Raw genomic sequence first — 24,599 nt, 5'->3', positions numbered from 1 at the left:
GGAAAATCCTCTGTCACAGGGAACAGAGGAGGCTGGTGTGCTGAAGGAACTGTTTAGGTGGAAATATTCCCACACTTTAGAACGTTTCCTTGCTCCATGAGAGAATAATCCAAAACTCCGAATATCAAAAAACGTGAGCTGTTCGTAACGTATTATACGTGTAGAACGGGGACATGAACCGGGGCTTCAGCCATCTTGAATACACTGAATCACAGCAAATGTTCAAAGCTCCGCACATCAACTCGAAGCAGTCAGCTGACTCGGTCTGAATGAAGCAGTGAAGTGGTTCAAACGTCATCAGTGACGTCACATGAAGCAAGCTCCGGCCCACTGCTTCACCATAACTACCCTGTCGAGTTTGAAGCGTGCTTCGGAGCTTCGGTGTTGGAGGTAACATCACTAGTTTTTGTTCTCCTATATACTAAAGTTTCTTTCTTTTCTTTTGAAATCCAAACAGGATTTCCTGGCTTTGTGTCCTGCTCTTCAGCATTGGAACATGTTATCCCCCCCAGAAAAGCAAGTATATCAACATTTAGGTGCACTTTATATAAAGGCAGCCAACATGGGAAGTTGTTTAGTCTGGACATGCTCAATGATGTTGGTAGGAATGAGAGGGAAGAGGGTCTGCAACTATATTAATCATGCAGCACCAAATCTTCCAATATATTAGACTTCAGGTTTAATGACCCACTTGAACTGCAGATACTCCTTTAGCTTTGTTTCTTGTTACTAAACATATTGGCAGTGATACAGAGGCTACTGAGAGCACGACTAACCATGCTGTCATACTTTGCTTCAACTAATTTCTGGGCTCAGGTCAAAACAGTGGATCCTCTGGCTCTGGTAGTAGCACGTCTGGCTCTGGCTACGGCAGCAGCGGCTCCTCTGGCTCTGGCTACGGCAGCAGCGTCTCCTCTGGGTCTGGCTACGGCAGCGGCGTCTCCTCTGGCTCTGGCTACGGCAGCGGCGTCTCCTCTGGCTCTGGCTACGGCAGCAGCGGCTTCTCTGGCTCTGGCTACGGCAGCAGCGGCTCCTCTGGCTCTGGCTACGGCAGCAGCGGCTCCTCTGGCTCTGGCTACGGCAGCAGCGTCTCCTCTGGCTCTGGCTACGGCAGCGGCTCCTCTGGGTCTAATGCTGGCTTTACTGCGCAGGACGCAGACTTTGCCCGTTTCCTTGCTGCCCTAATGAACTTGAAGATCGACCGTTCTTTCCCACAGTCTGTCTGGACCTCCGACCAGGTCCCTAAGGACACATCTGAGATGCGCGCTGTATACCCTTCATCCCACGTCGTCCAGTCCAGCAATGGCTACCAACGAGCCCGCGACTCCAGTTCGTACGCCAAATACTCCCAGGATGCTTTTGACCACTTTGATGCCAAGACTGGGTCTAAAGGGCAGAAGTTGTACTAAGGTAAAGCTGGACTAGTGTCTGAAGTATTGAGACTCCTGTATCAATACTGACCCCTTCTGTTTTCTGCAGGTGACTCTCATGGACACTTCAATGGAGATTCCAACATGTGGCTGAGCTCTGGCAAAATAAACTTGACCAATAATACGTGGTCTGTGTATTGAATACTTGATCTCAAGGTTTGTTTTCACTTCATAGAAGATTTGAGTCTTCACCACACCCACTGAGGCTGACTCTGCTTTTGAAGGGCAAACTGAATACTTCTGCTTTAAATTCTACCACTACATGTTTCCTTCTCATGGTTGAATTGCATTACACAAACCCAGACCAAAATAACTTTATGAAGCTCAATACAGTGGCCCTGCTTGCCCTTGCACAATGAAGGTGCCTCAGTTAAATCTGCACTCGCTGGCCTTTTCCAAGCTTTAATTGCATGTTTATGCTACGTAGCTTTGTCCCTCCTCTGCTTGGTGTCTTCTGTGTGCCTCAACAGAGCCATACATCCCTCTTAACCAACTTTGTCTCGACTTGCCTTCTGTGTGTGAGGCCACTGCTTCATAGAGACTCGGTCCTTAACGTGGCATTGCACATCTTCCCATGTTGGTTTTCATCCTACACAAGACTTGAATATCTCCTCTGCTTTTGTTTTCCTGATTCTACCACATGTGGAAGATGCATTTTCGAATTCCATCGAGCGCAAAGCTACATGATCAATTTCCAAAATATTTTTTAACTTAGTTTCAGATCACTTTCAAAGTACTCTCCCACACTAGGCTCTGATACGGCTCTCTAGAAAAGGTCTCCAAACAGTTCTAGCAGAGTCCCAGTGAATGGAAGTGTGGAAATTATTAGACCTTTTGCTGAGTGGACTGGAGAGCTGTCCAGGGTGTACCCTGACTCTCTTTCAATTGGCAGCAGGGATAGGCTAAAGCAGAGCTACTCATTATGCGGCTCCTCAACCTTTAATTGGCGGCTCGCACTCGCATAGTAGCTTATGACAATATGGTAACAATAACCAATTTTTTCAAATAACATACGGCGAACACTGCACAGTACTAAGTATTAATTAAGGCTTAAAGGTTGGGTAGGGCTTCTTTTTCTGGAGCATTTTTTTACTCTGCTAGGGGTAGGCTAATTGAGCTAGCCACGCTACGTGGCTCCACACTGGCAAAAGGGACCTGGCTCGCTATCGGTTGATTTTCAACAGTAAAGAGCCGAGCTTCCAATTGATGAATTGACAGATGTAGTGGAGGAGGGGCCTATACCCTGGGCCCTCCAATGTTGATTAGCCAGACACTAGAGGAACTGTTAACATTGGTTATCACATCAAAGGCCAGCCCAATTACATTAAAACTCTATTTCGCACCGGCCCACCGGGAAAAGTCCCGGTACTCCCGATGACCAGTCCGCCCTTGCATACAATAAATACATTATTACTGACCTGGACAATGATGCGTTCAGGTTCAGTTACTGTTGTCCCATTTTTAATCACATATATATAAAGGATCCCTGCTTCTGTTTTCATTTACATCTCAAACACCATTCATACAACCCATGTTTACCACTATTGCCTGGGCTCTATGAACATGTGCTGCATATTATTTACAGTTCAGATCATAAAGCTGAAAAAGAGAGGGTATCCTCACAGTTTTGCATGACATCACAGTGGAAACATGTCATCAGAGGACATGACATCACTGTAGTTTCTAAAAGCCTGAAAGACAAAGCGCCTGAAAAACAACACATACTTAAAAAGTCATTTAGACAAACGCTAAAAAACAACAAGCAAAACGAGTCAAAGCAGAATATCCTCTCCTGCACTTCTGTGGGGTGACATAGTAGATGAAGAGATTCTGGAAAATGAGTCGGAGGGTTTCTACATATTTCCCTTTGAAAGTGGCAAAGAGGAAAGTTGTGAGGAACCCGCCAACAGGCCAGAATCTGTAACAGTAAGCTCAGGAAACCATCAATCCCAGGTCTCTGCTGCTTCCAACACAGCCAACACAGAAAATCTGCTGTTGTTAGAGGAGCAGTCAGAGGTCTCTGCTGCTGCTGGGACTCCTCACTCAGAGGATGTCCAGCTCCTGCAGAATCATCCCCAGGCCTCTGCAGCTCAACACGCCAAGAGGAAGTTTACAGATTCAGGAAGCTATCCCACTCCCTCTGTGGGCAGCTCTCAGAGGGAGTTTTGTTGTCGGCTCAGAGAGCTGGACTGGACAGAAACAGTCTAAATACAGATCAGGTTTCTACACATACTTCTGCAGCTGTCACTGAGCACTGATGTTGAAGATGATCGTCCTGTTGTGACCAGTTGTGGGTCAGACTAAATACAGAGCACCTTGAACTAATACATATCATCCCTTTCTTTAGTAAAGCATAAAGTATGTGTGAGGGTTTCTATATATTTCCCTTTGAAAGTGGCAAAGAGGAAAGTTGTGAGGAACCCGCCAACAGGCCAGAAGCTGTAACAGCGAGCTCAGGAAACCATCAATCCCAGGTCTCTGCTGCTTCCAATACACCCAACAAAGAAAACACGTCTACACGTAGAGGCACGTCTACGTCTACGTCAGTTCCTACGCTTATGCGGGTGACTCATGTAAATACAATATTTGATATAAACTCGTGTCAGCAACAGCCAGCATAACAGTGTGTCCTTAGCCAACGTACAAAGAAGCATAAACTAACGCTTCCCCAGCATCCTGTTGCAGCTTTGATGGTGGAACCTCTGGGAGCTCCTTCTTGTTCAGGGTTTGACTCCAGTTCAGACTGATAGTGTTGTTCCATTCTACCAGAGTAACGTTCTTTTGACCAACTTTCTTCCTCCCCCGCAGCTTGCTCGGCAGTTACCATGGTAACGAGAATCTGGCTTTCTCAAGAATTTTGACCAAAGCCTGTCTCACACATTTCAGTAAGACCTCGGGAAATTGTACCAAAAAGGGCAAAACATGTCTCCTTTAAAGGACCAATAAGAGCTACATCTCAGACTCTACAGGCCTCAGTTTACTTGTTAAATGTGTGAGTGGGTCGGTGTGAAAACTCAACATCTAGGCTGTTATTTCCAGCTCCTACATGTAACTGAAATTCCGAGAGAAACTCAGAATAAGTGCACAGCAATAGACAGTACAATGTTTGGCAGTGACTAAGTGCCTTTAGCACAGACAGGAGGGTGGAGCTTTAGAGGTGATATTCAGTGGGTCTATATGATGAGATTAATTCGATTATAGCTATGGTTGGGTTATGCTCCTTATTTGAGCAAGGGTAATTATCCTTGGCTATATGGCGGTGAATGAATCGAATCATAGGCACAAAGCACGTCATACCCCGGTACGATAGGTGGCGCTGTACCCGTTTCAACTATTGCTAATAGAGCCACCTCCGGTTGACCTCTTCACCATCACCAACAACAACAACAAACTCAGGCATTCGAGAAAGATGGCGAACGAAGGGCAAGATGAAGCTACGTCCCTCTACATTTTGTTTGTGATGAGCTGCTTATTGCACAAACGCGACGCACAACCGAGTTATCTCGGGGTCTTAATCCGATCGCGAGTAACCCGATCCGATCCAATTTTTTGTCAGATTAAGGTGTACACATGAATTTAATAAATCAGTCTTATTTTAATTTAGCCCTTAATCCGATTCTTTCAGTGCCATGTAACCTCACTTAATGAGGCTGATACCAGAACAACCAGATGAGCCTCCAGCATCCACCTGTCCTGATAGTCCCTCACAAGCAGCTGTCTGTTGTTTAGCTCGTTAAGCTTTGATTGGTCTGGGCTGGTCTGTGGCATTATTTATAAACCTTCACCCTTGCTGTTTCCTCTCATAGCTTGTTTTCACCATGACAGCTGCTGGGTTCGTCCTGAGGTATAAGCACAAGCTGCCTTTTACAGTTTTTGATTGATTGGAAACATTGGTTAATATTGCATTCTTACTCTTTGTTGTACATAATTTCAGGGTTTCCCTCTTTGCCTTGTTGACTGCTGCTACATGGGGTTTTCCCACTAAAGGTGTGCTATCATCTGTTGTGGTAAAACATTACATGCTTGCTTGAATCAGCTTCTGCTAAACTTGTTCTCATGCACCCAGGTTCAAAATCAGCAGGCCAGAGCAGCAGCGGCACAAGAGCTGCAGGTCATTTTGGCTCTTACCAGGGAGCAGCCGCTGGCCGCCCGGTGACCGTGCCCAACACTGCTTCCAGTAACACTTATATGGCGACACCTGTGCTGGTCTCTGGTCAAAGTCAACCTGTTCTTCAGGCTGACCCAAGACTCAGCGGCTATGGCTCATTTGTGCCAACGCAATTGGTTGTCCAAGCTCCCGGTTTTGTCCAAGCTCCCGGCCTTGTCCAAGGTGCTCTTCAGGCAGACCCAAGATTCAGCAGCTCTGGCTCCGTTGTGCCCGTGCAAATGGCTGTGCAAGCTTCTGGTGTCCCACAGGCTGTTCAGACGGGTCCAGCATTGAGCAGCTTGAGCTCTGGCCTGCCTGCAACAGGATACTCTACTGTCACTTATGTGCCTGTTGACGTAGGATCTGACGCTGGCGCTCTGCAACCTGGAGCTGCCCAACCTGGACCACAAGGTAAATCTTCTGCTTGGAGTGTAGATGGCCCAAAATATGTTTGGAGTGGAGCTTTTAAGTTTACATCCTAGGAAACTGCGATGTCAACACTCTGTGCTATCAGAACTTCTACTGTGAAAAGGACTAATGATGAAATGTCTCCACACAGAAACCCAGTGGGCTATTGCTCCCTCAGTCTTTGAGGATGCGTCAGCCCAAGCCCTCAGCCTCACTGACGTTCTCCCTGCAGCCCCTCTGTCACCACCTGGCCCTGTCCTCCAGTCAGGGGAGACCTCCAGTGTCACAAAGGAAGCTGAACTCGGGAATTACCAGCAGCAGACGGAGGAATTCGGCTACCCGGATGAACGCCAAGGGTCTGGACCGGGATCAGCAACCGTACTGGTGCCACGCTTTGGTGTGGGTGGATCTCCTAACTTTGACTACAGGCTTTTGTATGGATTGTACCCCTCTGGAACCTACAGCACCTTCAGCCAGCAGCATGAGAAGGGCAAAGACTACTTTCAGGATGTCCACTACTTGAAGGAGCATATTACTGACAGCCATGGTTCTGGGCAGCAGAAAAAGTTCTTCCCAAGTGCCCGCAGGAGCTGAACATGATGTGCAGAGGGTATGTTGAGTGGTACCTGCAAATGTCTTAATCACAATGCTCTAACTAATCTGGTTCTGTTTCAGATTGAAAAGCTGAAACCAACGTTATAAGAAGATTCTTTTTAGTCTTTGAATAAAGTCTTGTCAAATGATCTAGCTTCAGAATGATTGACTAAGGGAAACGATGTCCTGTGTACACCATTTGGGTTCAAGGCAAATGGCAGGCATCACCTGTCACATTTGACTGGGACGTTCTGCTTTTGGTTTCAAACATGGCTTCTCAAAGCTCTGCATCTTGAGAGGAATTGCTATGAAGGTGTTAAATAGTTGAACCCTTTGCTCAATTGATTATAGTGATCAGCTACAGCATTCTTTGCAGCCATTTCTCTACACCTGTACATGGCAGCCAGACACAACCCCTTCTATGCAGTGCATGCTTCAAATTGGTACAACTTTGTGCCACCACGTAACTCCGGGCACAGATTGCTGAGTGCACGGTAGCCAACCTGAAGGCTTGCCAAACAAACATTGTGCTTGAAATACCTGGCTGGTTACTCCTTAAATATTATTCTGCAATTAAACCACAGCCAGTGCTGTCTTTAGCAGTGTCATGTGATGACCTTGTCTGGGTTTTTCCCCATTCCCTGCAGATGGAATGCTAAAGTAATCGCAAGCCAGTGGCTAATGAACATGATTTCTATTGTCTCTGGGTATCATATACTAGGACTGTCAAAATTGCTTATGTTGAAATATTCCCTCTAAAAAAAAAAAGAAAAACATTAAAACATCTGTATTTGCTCATTATGTCTGACGCATCTGGGGGCTTTCAATCAGCCAGGCGACGACAGCATTGTCAATAGCAAGACAAACTACAATGAGACATGACTACTTGTATAGGTAGTTTAAACATATTTGACAATGTATTGAGTTTAATATTATGCCATGTTCATTTGGGTGCACATTTTCAAGATGTAACCTCATGTTAATGGTGGTCAAATGATAAGCTAACCGTAGCTTTTTTACATAAGTCAACTTTCAGCAGTGACTCCTGTGACCTGTCCCTGACCCCGTCATGCAGTGTGCCGACTCAAGGCAGACAGCGGCTGCACAGATGTTTTTCCACATTTGAATATTAATTTTCACCTTTGTCTGTAAAGCCTATTCAAATTTAGAATATTCTTTGACAACCCTACCCTGTACCACTCTACTATTGTGCTTTAATAGGCAACTTGTTGCCTTTCCACTCTGTAATGGCAGGTTCTGCAGTTGTGCCAGAACATGCCTATTGATCCTCTGAATTTACAACTTCCAGATGGGAAGTCAGATTTCCTAGTTGGTATCCTGGGTAAGCTTTATCCAGTCCTTGTACAGTTGGAAGTGTACATGGTTTACTGAGTAAACGTGAAATCTTTCATTTGCTATTCTGCTCTAACTCATTGAGCAAAGTATTGGTAGAACTAATGGTGCTCTCCCAGTACCCAGCTCCTCATCCAGCTTTCAAATTTCTATCCAGCAGTTTTTGCTCATAAGTGGTCCAGGAAAGATGTTGGAGAAACTCTAAGCGAGAGGAAGTGTTGCTGATGCCATTTAAGAAAAATAAAGTTGATTTGAAGACTGGTTTGTCTATGAAAATATAGAAACTCTTTTGAATTTTAATCCTCCATAGATTCCTCAATTGGCCTGTTAGCCTTGTTTTAATGTGCTCTTTTCATGTCTTGTACACGGTTTGTTTTTATTGCTGAGTTAATATTTTACTGTTTTCTGCAAATGCTTTTATTTGTGTGGTCATTTTACAATCCTTGTATTTTGTTTCATTCCATGTTTGTCCTTTTTAATTGCTATATCAAACATTAACTTACATTTTGCTTGAAAAATGCTCTATAAAGTCACAAGCCCTGCAAATCCCTGAGATGCTCAGCGAAAGTCTTAAAGGGGACATATTATGTTAACACATTGACTCCCAAGTCACATAAAACTACGTTTTTACTGCCCATGCGTTGGCTCCCAAATGGTAAAAATACGTTTTTACTTTTTTTTATGGATTCTGAATCTATACATTCTTAGAATCCCTCCACCTACTTCGTGGTTTTATGAACATGTAAACTGCTTTGACACAAGGACACGACGCAAATCCTCTGACCCGGATATGTAAGTATCTAAAGTGCGACAGGCTGAAAGAGCGCATGTTTCACAAAAGCCCCGATATCTCAGTTTGTTGATTTTGGTGGATACCCGCCTTGGTTTAGCTAAGGATAGCTCGCTAATGGCGGCACCTAGAGACACGCAGTTTTGACCCACAAAGAGTTTAAAGTCTCAGCTTTCAAACGAGCCATAACATGTTTCAGTGGCCTTATCACATAATATGCTGTGACTGCACAAAAACGTCAAAAAATGGTTTAGAACGCTGTGATTCTACGACATAATTCCGTAAACACCGCCGGTATTCAATGTGTTAAAATAACTTTTTGTTTTTCCCACCTGTGCTTTTAGAGCATGATTTGGGTGTCTGAAGTCTATATCTTTATACCACGAGTGTTTTGGGTATATCTGGAAGAATGGACTCGCGTGTGTTTACTGCATTAAATTGCACACCAGATGCCCAGGTTTTGATGACGGGAAGCAGCATCAAAGCTGAACAATGTGAACTTTAAACCTTATAGGATGTGAAATAAAATGTGGTGAAGAGCAGGATTTCTCCACACGTCAGTCATCATGATGTGAGTGCTCAGCTGCATAGAAACATAAGAAGAAGCTCCACTTTAAGACTGTGTGATTGTAAAGATCATCGTAGATTTGTCACCTTCAGTTTCTAAAGAATTTGTTCCAAAAATCTTCCCGTGAAGTCATTTTATTGTAGGTCAGCGCCCCCTGCAGGCTGTAGAGTGAAGAGATTCCTCTATTTTACCAGAGAGTTGGCTTGAGAGGCTGATGTTGAGTCTGCACATCGACTTCCCTGATGTGATCTGCCGGTGATACCTCCCGGTGGTTTTCACAGCCACGAACAGGTCAACCTGTGTGAGCTGCTCCACAGGCCGAGGGGGAGCGCTCCTCCGCGCTGGGCCACTCATCGCTCTCCTCTGCCGGCCCAGCCGCCTGAAATAAGTTGAGAGGTATCACTGGCAGAGACTGGAGCTGCTGCTGGACACCTGGGTCTCCAGAAACGCACCACAGGTGAGTCAGGCTGGAGACTGCAGAAGCTCTGCACTGAAAACAAATGAACCCTTAATTCATAGGGAATAGATAGATAGATAGATAGATAGATACTTTATTGATCCCAAAGGAAATTCAAGCATCCAGTAGCAAGACATAATAAAGCAATACAAATGTTTATACAATTATAAACACTTTAAAAACAATCTAAGAATTAAAAAAAACAGTTTAAAAATACACTCTCTGAAAATAAAGTACAGAATTGTACCTTTAGGGGCACGATGGCTTGTCACTGAGGCAGTACCCTCTGAAGGATAGTTTTGTACCCTTATACTGAAGTAGCTTAACACAGACTGTCTATTATACCCCAGCATGTAGAAAAAAGGGTACATATGTGTACCTTTTACCACTTGAGTACATATATGTACCTTTTGGACCCTCAAAACAAAAGGGTAAACAGTACACGCAGCCGGAGGCTACTCATGAGAGGGGCGGGGCGTGGCCAGCAACAGCTTATTTGCATAAAAGTGACAGAGCCCTTTAAACGGCTCAATTTGGGAGAGACTGAAAATGGCAAGAATAGAGCTGGTGAAATCTCTTTATGTGAGAGTGATTTTGTGCAAAGAACTTCATGAACATGTTTTGTATAGCCAATAGACCAATTCTAACTTGTTTAAAGAGGTAAAATATGTCTCCTTTAAGTCTCGTGTAGGATGAAAATCCCAACATGGGAAGATGCAATGATGTCATATTCAGGACCGAGCCTGTATTAAAGGTAGGGTAGGAGATCCTGGATTTTGAGTCCAGCGAAGCTGCATTTTGAAAATACACAGGTCAAAAGTCCCAACCCCTTTCTTCAGACTTTCCCCCCAAAGGCACGCCTCTAGAGTACATGAGCACGAAGGTGCACGAGCGCTGTTCTGACAACAAGCGTCGATCGTTGCTGTATTTAGTATGCTAACTATATGTTTAATAATGCTAGCCAAGCTGGCTCTAGTTTAGCTTCCTGCCAAGCTTCTGGGCATACGTAATTTGTTCACGAAGAAGGGTACGCGCACAGGGGGAAGGAGGAGCAGATTGCAGTTTGATAGACGCATCAGAACGCAATCATCGTTAACAGTCCGTTCAGTATGATTGGATAGTTTTTTTTCCTGGATTGTTTGTTCCAAGAGGCCACTAAAACTTTTAATTAGTTGCAATGGGGGTGTGAAGAGTATTTCAAGCAATATGTACAGGGTCATAAGCCCTCCAGCTGGTGTCCCAGGTGAGATGAATAAAGGCCGCACACACAGAGAGCAAGTCAAGACAGTTGGTTAAGAGGGATGTATGGCTCTGATGAGGCACACAGAAGACACCAAGTGGTGCTAAGCAGAGGAGGGGCAAAGCTACGTAGCGTAGGCTAACGAGTCACATACAATTAAAGCTTGGAAAAGGCCAGCGAGTGCAGATTTAACCAAGGCACCTTCATGGTACAAGGGCAAGCAGGGCCACTGTATTGAGCTTCATCAAGTTATTTTGGTGTGGGTTTGTAATGCAATTCAACCATGAGAAGGAAACATGTAGTGGTAGAATTTAAAGCAGAAGTATTCAGTTTGCCCTTCAAAAGCAGAGTCAGCCTCAGTGGGTGTGGTAAAGACTCAAATCTTCTATGAAGTGAAAACAAACCTTGAGATCAAGTATTCAATACACAGACCACGTATTATTGGTCAAGTTTATTTTGCCAGAGCTCAGCCACATGTTGGAATCTCCATGGAAGTGTCCATGAGAGTCACCTGCAGAAAACAGAAGGGGTCAGTATTGATACAGGAGTCTCAATACTTCAGACACTAGTCCAGCTTTACCTTAGTACAACTTCTGCCCTTTAGACCCAGTCTTGGCATCAAAGTGGTCAAAAGCATCCTGGGAGTATTTGGCGTACGAACTGGAGTCGCGGGCTCGTTGGTAGCCATTGCTGGACTGGACGACGTGGGATGAAGGGTATAGAGCGCGCATCTCAGATGTGTCCTTAGGGACCTGGTCGGAGGTCCAGGCAGACTGTGGGAAAGAACGGTCGATCTTCAAGTTCATTAGGGCAGCAAGGAAACGAGCAAAGTCTGCGTCCTGCGCAGTAAAGCCAGCATTAGACCCAGAGAAGTCGCTGCCGTAGCCAGAGCCAGAGGAGACGCCGCTGCCGTAGCCAGAGCCAGAGGAGACGCCGCTGCCGTAGCCAGAGCCAGAGGAGACGCCGCTGCCGTAGCCAGAGCCAGAGGAGACGCCGCTGCCGTAGCCAGAGCCAGAGGAGACGCCGCTGCCGTAGCCAGAGCCAGAGGAGACGCCGCTGCCGTAGCCAGAGCCAGAGGAGACGCCGCTGCCGTAGCCAGAGCCAGAGGAGACGCCGCTGCCGTAGCCAGAGCCAGAGGAGACGCCGCTGCCGTAGCCAGACCCAGAGGAGACGCCGCTGCCGTAGCCAGACCCAGAGGTGACGCCGCTGCCGTAGCCAGACCCAGAGGTGACGCCGCTGCCGTAGCCAGACCCAGAGGAGACGCCGCTGCCGTAGCCAGACCCAGAGGAGACGCCGCTGCCGTAGCCAGACGTGCTACCACCAGAGGATCCACTGTTTTGACCTGAGCCAAGAAATTAGTTGAAGCAAAGTATGACAGCATGGTTGGTCATGCTGTCAGTAGCCTCTGTATCACTGCCAATATGTTTAGTAACAAAAAGAAAGCTAAACGAGTATCTGCAGTTCAAGTGGGTCATAAAACCTGAAGTCTAATATATTGGAAGATTTGGTGCTGCATGATTAATATAGTTGCAGACCCTCTTCTCTCTCATTCCTAAACAACTTCCCATGTTGGCTGCCTTTATATAAAGTGCACCTAAATGTTGATATACTTGCTTTTCTGGGGGGGAATAACATGTTCCAATGCTGAAGAGCAGGACACAAAGCCAGGAAATCCTGTTTGGATTTCAAAAGAAAAGAAAGAAACTTTAGTATATAGGAGAACAAAAACCTAAACCATTAAACATGAAGACTCACCTGAAGAAAACCTTAAACAACATGTTGAACAAGACAAAACAGCAGCAACACAATTCAGATAAAACTGGTCCAAAACAGCAATCTAGTGACTGCTGTTGAGAGAAGATTTGTGCTGTAACTCATCTGAGGCTGCAGCTGACTTTATATTGGTGCTCTACCTGCTCTAATTACACTCATAAACCTCACCTGGGACCCAGTCAGATCGTGCTGCATTCAATTCAGCTCAGAAAATGAACACTTCTGACATCCCATTTAAAAAGGTTTGTTGCAACATGTGAGGAATGAACATGGGATGTTTTAAAGAAGGTGAATTCCGCTTGGTCAGATACGGTGTTAAACATCTGGACCAAAGTCCTGCAGATCACTGTGGGCCCCTAATCTCTGGCTGGGGAGTGTGAGGGGAGTGACAGAGATTTGGTCTGAAGGACTCCAGGTTATAACCTCGGTTCTAATACGTCACAAACACGTCACAGTCATGAAATTGGGGTCCAACACATCACATGTCCACTTCACTAGTGGGAGCTGCTAGTTGGGTTTCAAAGGGAAAAAGTGAGCTCAGCGTGACATAAGACTGGAGTCTTAGTAAGTTAACCTGCTGAGTTCTGGAAATAATTCTAAAATAATGTTGACTCCTTGGCAGGAATAAGGAGCTCTGCAGCTCTCTCATCCAGAGGATCTAGAAGCATGGATGTGTTTGGAACATAGCAGAGGGTGGATTCTTACTAAAGTCACGCTAACTGCCTTATGCGCCCTCTGAGATGTTTAAAGGTGCCATGGCATGAAAATAAATGGAGGTTTTTATATATTTTTAAAGGCTTTAGTGGTCCCATTATACTGTATCTGAGTTTTTTTCCCAAAAATTCTGCCTTGGTGCAGAATTACAGCCAGTCCCGAAAATGAGCTTTCCTTAGGATCCTCAGAATGAGCTGTTTAGGGTCTGCAGCTTTAAATGCAAATTAGGGGGAGAAAGGCGGGGCAAAGTGGAGGGTGGTGGAAACATTCGTTGGTGAAATGTTTGGCGCACACATACACAAATCTCTTCGGTTCTGTCGTCACTTTCCCAGAAAAAACTAAATCTGTCCACTGGCTCTTTAGAGGTTCTGATCCAGGAGCTCTAAACAGATTTTTTACATCCATATACAGCGCAATGAGCTGGCCAAAGAGCTGTGGGCGGGGAAAGGCAGTTTTGGCATAGCCATATATGGGTTCTGGGTGGAAATAACCTCGACATCATATGAGGCTCCACGTCATAAGAGGCAGCTTTCCCGATCAGGCCATCTGCATGGTCACATTACCAAAGGCGGAAATTAATTTCTATTGCATAGTTTAGGTCTATCGTCATTTTTAGCCACTGGGGGGCCGCAGGCAGGCTAGAGGAACTCATATTAATGTTAAACAACCTTAAAAAGTGAAAATTTCATGCCATGGCTCCTTTAAAGCTCAGATTAGTATCTGAGCTGAGATGTAGAAACGTGAGACAACATGATGCAGAGCTGCTCTTTTATTAAGTGATATGGAGGAGATCTTAGATTTATTTCAGATGAACTTGATTAAACAGGACATAACGGAGGTTAAATGTTTAAAGCACCTTGTGCCATCATTTTGTTCATATCTGGAAGTGTTTCTCAAATTTGTCTTGACGATTTCTGTGGATTTCCATCATTCCTCCTGAAAACTTGTTGCCTTGTGAGAACAACCACAGACTCCCACAGACTCCCTGTGACACAGCAAACTTCCAACATGGGAAATGTGACATTTGAGCACTTTATAGTCTGTAGGCGACTGTTTTCTGTTCTTTGTACTGTGGAGGCTTTACCAGCCATCAGTGAGGTGGAACTGTACTGAAAATACACTGAAGTTAAAGTTACATTTTTAACTCATTTAAAAGGGAAAATGCGTCTATTTGAATAATGCTCTTTTTTAATATAGGTCTAATTTTCTGAGAAAGTCTTTTTTACTGTAAAATGTTGACTGTCACACCTGAACTTCATATTTATTTATGAAAATGAGAATATTTATATCCCCAGGTTGTTTTAATTCTGAAAACTAACATTTGTTACAGTAGTTCACATCATCTGTCCTCATAATTACTTTCATAAAATCCAACAAAGACCAGACTTTATCATGTTCATATTTAAACTGCAACCTGCAGGTTTACAATGTGAGTGACTTAAAGTGTGGAAACAAGTCCACAGAAGCTTTTCTTTTAATTATTAGTCAATATATGTCGACTATTTGCAAGCAGTCCCCACAGGCAGTGTCCTTGCTGTAGGGACGACCAGGTAAGACATCTGATTCTCACATATAGATGGAACATTTGATGTTGCATAATGCCCAGTATTAATCAGACATGTTTGTTCATGTTCCAGACAGGATAGTGAATGCTTTTGTGCACAGTCCACTGTGTGGTTGTACAGCTCACGACTTAACTGAATATATTCCAACACCTGGCTCGCCTTCTTGCATCCAAATGTAGAACAAAATAGATGTTTGATCTGTAAAATCTGATGGAATGGACAGAATCAATGAGAGTTGTTGGATTTATTAATTTTTTTAACACATTTATTCAAACCCTCCCCGGGCTCTGGGGAGGATTCATCCCTCCATCAGACCTGATTTTCAGTCCACTTTTTGTGCCATTTTTCATAGCTCAGCCTTTTCTCCCTGTTTCCCCTCCTTAAGAACGGCTTCTTGACAGCCACCCTTCCATGGAGACCATTTCTGATGAGGCTTCATTGAACAGCTGAAGGTACAGATGCATCTCTCAGGGAATTACCTGGTTTCTGCAAAAATGCCATTTCATGCATGTCAAACTGTTATTTTATAGATACAAAGAAATGGGAACAGATAATAATAAATTTATTTGTATAGCACCGTTCAGAAAATAAAATTCACAAAGTGCTTCACAATACGATGCAAGTCAACATTTCATATACACACATATAAGAAAACACAGTAATAGCAGAAAAGCATGAGGCGACAGAGCAGATGGGCACTTTAAGAACGGATAAAAGCTATTTTAAATAGGTGGGTCTTCAGATTCTTTTTGAAAATGTCTAAAGAAGTTGCAGACCGTAGACATAGGGGAAGAGAGTTCCAAAGAGTTGGAGCCAATACCTCAAAGGCACGATCACCCTTTGTCTTTAGACAAGAGCGGGGGACAGTCAATAAGCTCTGGTCTGAGGACCTAAGAGACCTGGTTGTGTAATAGGGGTGGATCAGGTCACAGATGTAACCAGGTGCCTGATGATTAAAGGCTTTGTATGTGATAAGAATTTTAAACTGGATCCTGAACCTTATAGGCAGCCAGATGAGAAATTCTTCCCATCCCTGAATTTTAGCTTGAGCAGCTACTGATGATGCGGCCCTTTTGGCCACCTGGTACCTGCTTCAGGTCAACCTCCTGAACAACCCAACACAAAAGGCCTTTTTCTACAGTTTGAATTTTTCCCTACATGCTAATATTCACGAGCAGGTCCTATGCTACTGTCCTGATAGGCAATGATGACCTTCTGGCCACACCTCTGCAATTGAGGCTGAGAGGCTCCTTTCAGTTTCCATGACCCAACCTCAATGGTAATGTACATTTAATAAAAATACTCAGCTTTGTGTTTAAGATGTCATGAATAGGGTCCTCTACTAGATGTTTGCCCCCACCACCTGATCCAACTTACTTCCAGGTAGTAAGTAAGTGACAACATTGAGCCTATGAATTTTGTTTCCAAGCCACTTCACTAAAAGTAGCTGCCACAGCTTTTGATTTGTGTAGCACAAGCGTCATTACAAGTATTCAGAGTACAAGACCTTTGCAACCGCAGACGATGTTATGAAGCCATCCTCGGTCATGGACTTGCAGAAACTACTGTCCAGGTTTCACATGGCCCTAGCATCTGATGGGTCTGCCCTTACCCAGAGCTGTAGGGTGAGGACTGCTACAGAGTGGAAAGGTTTCCCCCTCAGCACAATATGCAGCAGTGGAATCTTCTGATAGAGCTCAAGGCCACACCTTTACCCACTGCTGTCAGAGAGCTGCAGTTGGCTTTTCAGCCATTTTTAGTTGGGAATGCATTCCAAGCTGAAGCAGTCAAGACCTTCACAAGCTCACCTTTGATCAGATACTGTCCTTAAGTTAAGGCCAACACCTTATTTATAGGATTAAGTCATGTCAACCTGTCAGGCCCTCAACTATCCCCTCCAACCCACAACTGGATGACCCAGAGACAGCTAGGAGCCATTTGATGGAGCAACAAGGTATTCAAGTTAAAGCCATTTATTCAAGCGGTAGCAGCAGCGATGCCTCTAGAATATGTAGATCTGCAAGACAAAGAAAGTCAGTCACCTACCAGCAGCTACAGAGAGCACACATGCAGAGTAAAATGAGCCTCACCAGAAAGAGCCTCAGAAGCCGCTCTGAACTTGAACCTTGTGCTGAGAGGTTTTGCCGTGGTCTGGCTCAGATTCTGTTGGGGTGTAGCGGAACTGGGTGAACAGCACACGCTTCTTGTTGTAGCGGGACCGAGATTTGTAAGCGTAGACTTGATCCTCGTCGGCCACAGGAGTGAAGACTGGCTCGTCCTCGCCGCTGGTGTCAGATGAAAGGCTCCAGCTCCCATCTTCAAACTGGTAATTGCTGCCAGGAGCTCCAGACTGACCTCCCTGAGCACCATGCTGCTGTGCTCCAGAACCACTGGTTCCAGTTTGTTTCTGATACATTGGCTTAGATAGATCTTGTCCATAAACTGAATACATGGGTGAGGAAACAGAGAATTAAGATCAGCCTTCCATTTACACACCGAGTCAATTTAAACTGCTTTTAGTTGCTGAGCTTTGATTGGGATCAGCTTACCGCTTTGTGCAGGAATGCAGGCGATGCTTCCAATCAGCACACAAGAAATCCACAAAACCCTGCAGAAACAGGGACATCTCATATGAAGTTCTGAGTACATTTAGAGACCAGTGGGGTCCGACCACCACCTCCCCTTAACATGCCCAGTCCTGTTGAGCTTAACTGTATAAACATAGTGTAATGCTGCGACCAAATGAGGTTCTGCTTGCCTCAGACATTTAAGGCAGCAGAGGTTCAGTGCCACCACTTAGAAGCACTGGGACAGACTAGAAGTTACTCACCTCATTCTGCTGCAATATAATTAAAGCTTGCCTGGGACCTGCTCCTGACAGACTGCACTAACACAAAGTTCAGAGCCCTGTGACACTAACCTGAAGCTGCAGGAGCTGCTTTCATATGATCCTCAGTGCAGAGGGAACTGATTGCTCAGCGGTAACAGCTGCTGCTGAAAGGTGCAAGGCTGCAGTTAACTGGCAACAATGGACTCACATGTGGAGCATCTCAGTGATATGTCAATAAATAGATAATAATCAGGACCTCTTGTGAGTATTATGTATTTTATTTACATGTATAAATATTAAATTATAAATATAAATGATCAAATATTCTGAACTGCTGATATACGTGATAACAATAACAATAACAATGGAAGTCGCTCTCAACACGTGAAATGCCTCTCATAGTTCATTATTAGTAGGCTAATTGATGAATAAACATCCTGCTGCTGAATATGTGTTTAAAAATAAATAAATCAGAAGGAAACCTGCAGAAGAAAGTCTTCTAGCAGCTGTCTCTCTGTGTTTATTGGCATACAGCACGGTTAGTGAGATCCAGATCCATGTGGGCACTCAGGACGGATTTAAATAGCGACTCTGAATGGACGGTAAACCCGCACTGAAGGCCCAGTGAGCCAAAGCACGGCCGCCACTGAAAAATACATTTGAAACCTGTCAATATGTTAACTTTGCGTGTTTACCTCTATAACTGGTGTTATATGTAAAACAGAGCACATGGTCAGTTAGCTTTTTAAAAATGTTTATTTTAAAGAAAATGATCAAAACAAGAGTTTTTCTGGAAGAGATTTAAATAAGTTCTGAATATGCATAGAAGAGAGGTTACATTTGAGTCTATTTTCTTTGTTCAAAACTTAAAACAAAAAGCTGAAGTCTGCACACTGAGAAAAACTGGTTTTGAGGATATTTCTGAAATTTCCTCCTAATAACCAACTTGGGTGGGTCACCCCAGTGGAACATTTTATTTGTAGGATGCAGGTTTCATGTTTTCAGCTGGAGATGGATGCTTTTTGTTCTGTATGTTACATATTTTTATCTTGATCAGGACATTCAGAACGCTTGCATGCACAGGTAAGTCCAGCTTCAGTTCCAGGTGTACTCGTCCATTTAACTGGACCACCATGTTGTCCCAGCGTACATGCACGGGATAGACTGTGCAGAAAACCTTCCTGACATTCTGCTGCCTCTAACTTTCTCTGTGGGACATCACGCTGCATGTAAGTGCAGCTGAAATCGCTGCCAACATGTTGTCTTTAAGTCACCTGAAGGGTGATTTTCTCACATGAGGCTGCGGTTACAAAATCAGGATTTTATTGGAGCAGAGCGACAGTCTGGACATGCTTTAAGTGACCACGAGTTGACCCGTAGTCTTAATGGGCTGATTTTCAGTTTAGCCGTCTGACAGAAGAAACAGAAAAATATGTGGATGAGAGCAGCTTTATTGGGAATTTGGCTGGAAATATACACTCATTCTTTACTGTTTTTACTAAAAGATGCAGAAATATTAAACTCTGTAACATGTGTTTAGTGCACCAACCCATGCCAACTCAGTTAGCATATATACAGCTATAGGAACAGTTTAGTGAATGTCCCATCTTGTAGACAGCCTCAGTGTTGCATTTCCAGTCCAGTCTGCTGTCCAGGTGAACCCTCAGGTATCTGTAATCCTCAACCACCTCTTCACCGAGGATGGAGACGGTGCTCAGCTGACTGCTGCTCCTCCTAAAATCCACAATCATCTCTTTTGTTTGTATCCAGATGAGGCCATAGTTTATTTTCCTATAGATGTGATAGTTTCATGTAGATGTGCTGAGGTGTGACAGGGAAGCTGTTGGTACATGGAGGATGTGAGGTCTGTAGCAGGAGGCAGCAGCATGCTGAGTTTGTCTGAACTCTTCCATCTGTCTGATCCCACATTATCCCAAAGCCTGTGAGCTTTTCCATTCCTGACCACACATCCCTCACACTGTTCTGCTGCAGATAGTTTCCCACCGACTTGCTCTCTTCCTTTTTTCTTCACACTCCTCCTTAACTCCCTGTTTCCCTCCATGAAGGCCTTCTTCTTTATGCTCAGTGGCTGCAACACAAGTTCACATCAACCAGGCATTTGTTCAGAAAACAGCGTCACAGCTTTGGACTCAGGAAGTGTTTCAGATGTCAGCTGTCACTCAGACAAGCTTTCATAGGGCCTGGATAGCTCAGTTGGTAGAGCATCAGACTTTTAATCTGAGGGTCCAGGGTTCAAGTCCCTGTTCAGGTGTAGAAATGTAATTTCCCACTTAACCTGTACTTCCCTCTATGCCTGCACTCTGTTTCTACACTGTCACCTCTGACAGAGCCTGGCTGATGCTTTGCTGTTAGCTGCATCGTTATATCCTCATTTGTAAGTTATAGAAATATATAAATAATAAATAAATATATAAGTTATCTAAAATACATTGTTGCTCAGTTTTCCTCTGAGCCACAGAGATGGTCAGCTCTCATTGTGTCCAATAACTGCAGCTTCTAAAGTGGATTTCATAGCACTGCTGCATCTCTGACAGTTATCAGATCATTTGGGTGGAAAAACATACATCACAACCCTCTGAATCTGCTTTCAGTCCCACTTGAACAGTCTCTCACAGTTTCAGACACAAAATGTGTCTTTTAGTTTGAATCTCAGCTGATATCTACAACAACTGTAGAGGGACTCATATCATTTCACCAGCTGGTGTGATAAACTTACAGAAACACCTCAGGAGCAGCACCTGGGATCTTTTGGGAGAAAAGGGGATTCTCTCCATGCTGATAGAGCTGGTAATAAATGAGTTTATGGATCCTACATATTACACAGTAAAACAATGATAAAGGTGCTTTCTGAGCCTTGACATCTTTTTCTTTTATTAGAAAAATGTTCCAAATTTGAATCCCATGGAGGGAGCCAATGAAGTAAAGATTGATGCATAAAAGCATTAAAAACCTCTCCTGTAAGTTCTCTGTTCAAGTTTTAGGTTCAGCTGCATGTTTCTCTTTGTTGAATCTTTAACCCTCATGGAGTCTAAGGCTACGGCTACACGAAAACGAAACAAGGTTTTTTTTTAAAACGGGTACGAAAATTCTTGCGACCACACGGCAACGCGCTGCTGTAAAGACTCAGGTCCAGACGAAAACGGATGAAAACGATGAAACGATGCAGTACACACGCCACTGTGTCACGCCACGCTGTGAGACAATAGAGAAGTGTTAAAATTGGCTCACAGCGTCAACGTTTGACTGACGCAAAAACGTTTTAGCTGTAACAATGGAAACGAAACGAGGCCGTTTTCAAACTTTCCCACTCTGGAACCCGTTCTCAAAAACTATCGTTTTGGGGTAGTGGGAACGCCGGCTCCGTGTGGCCGCGACAGCGAAACGATAAGAAAAAATATCGTTTACAGTGAAAAACGTTTTCGTGTAGCCGCAGCCTAAGGCCTTTTCAGAGACTTTGAGGCAGTTGTCACCACCTTGACATTTTCAAGTATTTCAACTAACTGTAAACATCCATGCAAAAGTGACACATATGGTTGTATTCTGAAAAGCCTAACAAAAAACAATATGAGAGTGAAGTGAATGTAATACAAACAAGTTTTATTTAAATTGAGGGGAAACACAACTGTACAAAAAACAAGTTTTAGAGGTCTTCAAACAGTGCAAGAAAACACACAATAAATATATCTAGCCAAGACTTTTGAAGGTTGAACCTTGTAAACAAAAGTGTTGGCTGCATAAAAGTAAAAAGTGCAGTCAGAAATGTTTTTTTGTTTTCACACAAACTGTAAAAAAGTAATTGTAACTCCAGGCAGTGTCTCTGTTAGTTGAATACTAATTAGATGGGTGTGTAACACCCCTGATTGCCCCCACCCCCCTGTCACTCTCCATGTGATAATTGTCTGTCACTGGCAGGACATTGCTGCCTTCCCCCACACTCTATTGTGTCAGTGCAGTATACAAAGTGTCTTCAAAGTACAAAAAATGTAAATACACAGTATGAAAATATAAAGTATAAATCAGATAAATAGTTACACAGTGCAGATGCAAAGTAGGGTTAGTTTTTTTTTTCTAGTAAAGTAGAGTACACACACATACACATCATGACAAAGAGTCTGCCCTGGGACTAGGGCAGCTCAAGCATTTGTGTAGTAGATCTACAGTAAGATTCAGTTCCAATCAGCTGTGCCAAGCAACATAACAGTTTCTGTCTGTTTGAAGGCAGAGGTAGACAGCACACACTGTGCACTTCCAGAGAGTTTTCATTACTTTGCCCTGCTGTATGCAGTACACACAGCGTCTGCGACCATCACTGGCTCTCTTCCCATCTGTGGATGATCCAGCCCCGCAAACTGGCAAGTGTAGCCTGCCATCTTCCTTTGGTGGAGCCTTTGGTTCCTCGCAATGCAATGATACACCACACAGCTCTGCAGTAAGCTTCTCAATGAACTGCTTGTGGGTCATGCTTTTCTTGTGCATGCTTTGCATGAGCTCTTTGTGGAGAATGTAGGCATTTGTTGAAGCGATGTCCAAGAAGTGAAGAAAGAGCTTCTTGTACCACTTTACAGTTTTATGCTGTGTTGTGTAATACTGGAGCAACTGGTTGGATAAATCCACACCACCCATGTGCTTGTTGTACTCTATCACAGGTTTGGGGAATGGAACAGATTTTCTTGACCAGAGACCCTGTTTGCTCTTCACTCTTCGCTGCACTGCATCTCCAGTGTAGGCTGCGTGGATGGTGGAGCAGACAGACACCTCTCGTGTATCCATCCACTTCACATAGACAACAGGACCATCTCTTATCCAGCGCATTTCTCCTCTAGGTGAATGCTTTGCCAGTGCATTGATGCTACTGCGTGGGCAGTCCCTCCGGGATTCTCTGTAGGTTCCGCAAGCACCAAACTTGGCATCATGCAAATCCTTGAAAAGCTTTGGGCTCGTGTAAAAATTGTCCATGAAGACATTGTATCCAGATCCCAAATATCCTTTGTCAGTCAGTGTCATGACAGAGTCATAAGAGAGTCCATGGCCCATGGGAAAATTGTTCTTTCCTGTGTATACAGAAAAGTTGACAGTGTATCCATTGCTGGAGTCTGCAAGCACAAACAACTTGAAGCCCCACTTAGTTGGTTTGTCCTTCATATACTGTCTCATAGCATGACATCTGGAAGCCACCATGCGTTCACCCACAGAAATGTTCCTGCGGGGGTGGTAGAATGGTTTGCAGACATTTCTGATGGTGTCCATAAGTGGTTTGACACGGAACAGCTTGTCATGTGCTGAGGTTCCCTTCTTGGCATCATTTTCTTTGTCTTCATCTGGGTCACTTATGTGCAGATTCCAGAAGATTGTTCTGTATCTGTCCCTTGCCATAGTCTGTGCTGGAAAAGGGATAGAGAAGATGGTGTTTCTCCTCCAGCAGTCAGTGACATGTTTCACCTTGAGCATGCTCGTGTAGAACATCAGCCCAAGGAATTGGTAGAATTCTGCAACTCCAACATCAACCCATCTGTACTTTGCACCTCTGGCAACCTTCCCGGCAGCTTGCTTGTTGGTGTTGCGGCAGAGGGTTTGCACAACATTCTCTGAAAAAAACAGCTTGAAGAGGTCCAGAAGAGTGTGGTTGTCCTCTGCCCTCAGCTGAACACCAGGCTCCCTTGCAGGAAGAAAGCGCTGTGGTGGTGTAATAGTATAATAGTGATAGGTGTGGCGTAGGAGGCTGCTGCAGTCTGAGAGTACAGAAAATCCAAAGATTTCTGTTCACTCTCTTTAAAAAGGGCCAGCTATATAATTTATTTTAATATATATATATTTGAAAACTACAAGTTTCAAGGTTTTTAATGGTGTCACTCATATGTTTGAATGACAAAAACTCAGAGTTACAGATGTGTTTTTGGAGATGTGTCAAAAGAAACCACCAGTGGGTTTTAGACTCCAGAGTGTTAAGAGCTCCTCTACTGTCACACAATGGTTTCACACATCCTCCCACCTTCAGATCAGTTTGGGGAGGGAACAAGGAAGCTTCCTTCACTGAAAGGGACAGTGCTGGTTGCACCTCAATCCTGCAGTAAAGTCAGGATTGTTCAAGGGTTTGTTAAATTATTCTTATTTATTTTCTGTTGAAGGGAAATATTCATTCATTAACCTTCCACTGAAAGTTGAACATGAAGAAAATCTGTTTTCTCTGCATCTATCAGACCAACATTGTTAGATACGTTTAGCAGGCAGCTGTACAGGAAATGTAAATGTTTCTGAATATTTTCATGCTTTTCATTTATATTTATATAATCAGCTCCGCTCTGCGGAGGTTGATATTTATAAATCATGATCTTCTGCTGATAAGCTCACCTAAATCTTCTGACTGATGCATTCAGGTGCATGAAATGAAACATGAACTCTCGTTGTTCTGTTCCACGTATAGTTTAAGGGTCGTCATAGGTACGAGTTTGGGTGGAGCAGGTAACAGTAAGGTGGAGTTTCCAGCTGACTCCTCAGTTTCAGTCGGCTTTGGAGGCTGCAGATGGAGAGGTAACTGTGCTGTTTAATCTGCCACTTATTGATTAAGTTAAAGTTTACAAAAAAATAATTATAAAAGGAAGAAGTTCCCTGAAAGCAGCATCAGTGTTACAGGTTGTGAGTCCTGTGAACAAACTGACACAGTGTTATGTTACACATATTTAAACTTCTCTTTCCTCATGTTGTTGAATCT

General features: G+C 44.0%; 1 non-coding gene and 1 pseudogene across 1 annotated transcript; both read left to right on the top strand.

The window, feature by feature from the left end:
• The window catches only part of LOC142388029 (NLR family CARD domain-containing protein 3-like), a 483,074-nt pseudogene that overhangs the window by 194,275 nt on the left and 264,200 nt on the right, over nucleotides 1-24,599 (top strand).
• Nucleotides 20,069-20,141, top strand: trnak-uuu (transfer RNA lysine (anticodon UUU)). The gene has a single exon. It is a non-coding gene; the product is annotated as a tRNA-Lys (tRNA).

This window comes from Odontesthes bonariensis, chromosome 2 (assembly GCF_027942865.1).
Source record: "Odontesthes bonariensis isolate fOdoBon6 chromosome 2, fOdoBon6.hap1, whole genome shotgun sequence".
NCBI lineage: Eukaryota > Metazoa > Chordata > Actinopteri > Atheriniformes > Atherinopsidae > Odontesthes > Odontesthes bonariensis.
This window is presented reverse-complemented; position numbering and strand designations above follow the sequence as displayed.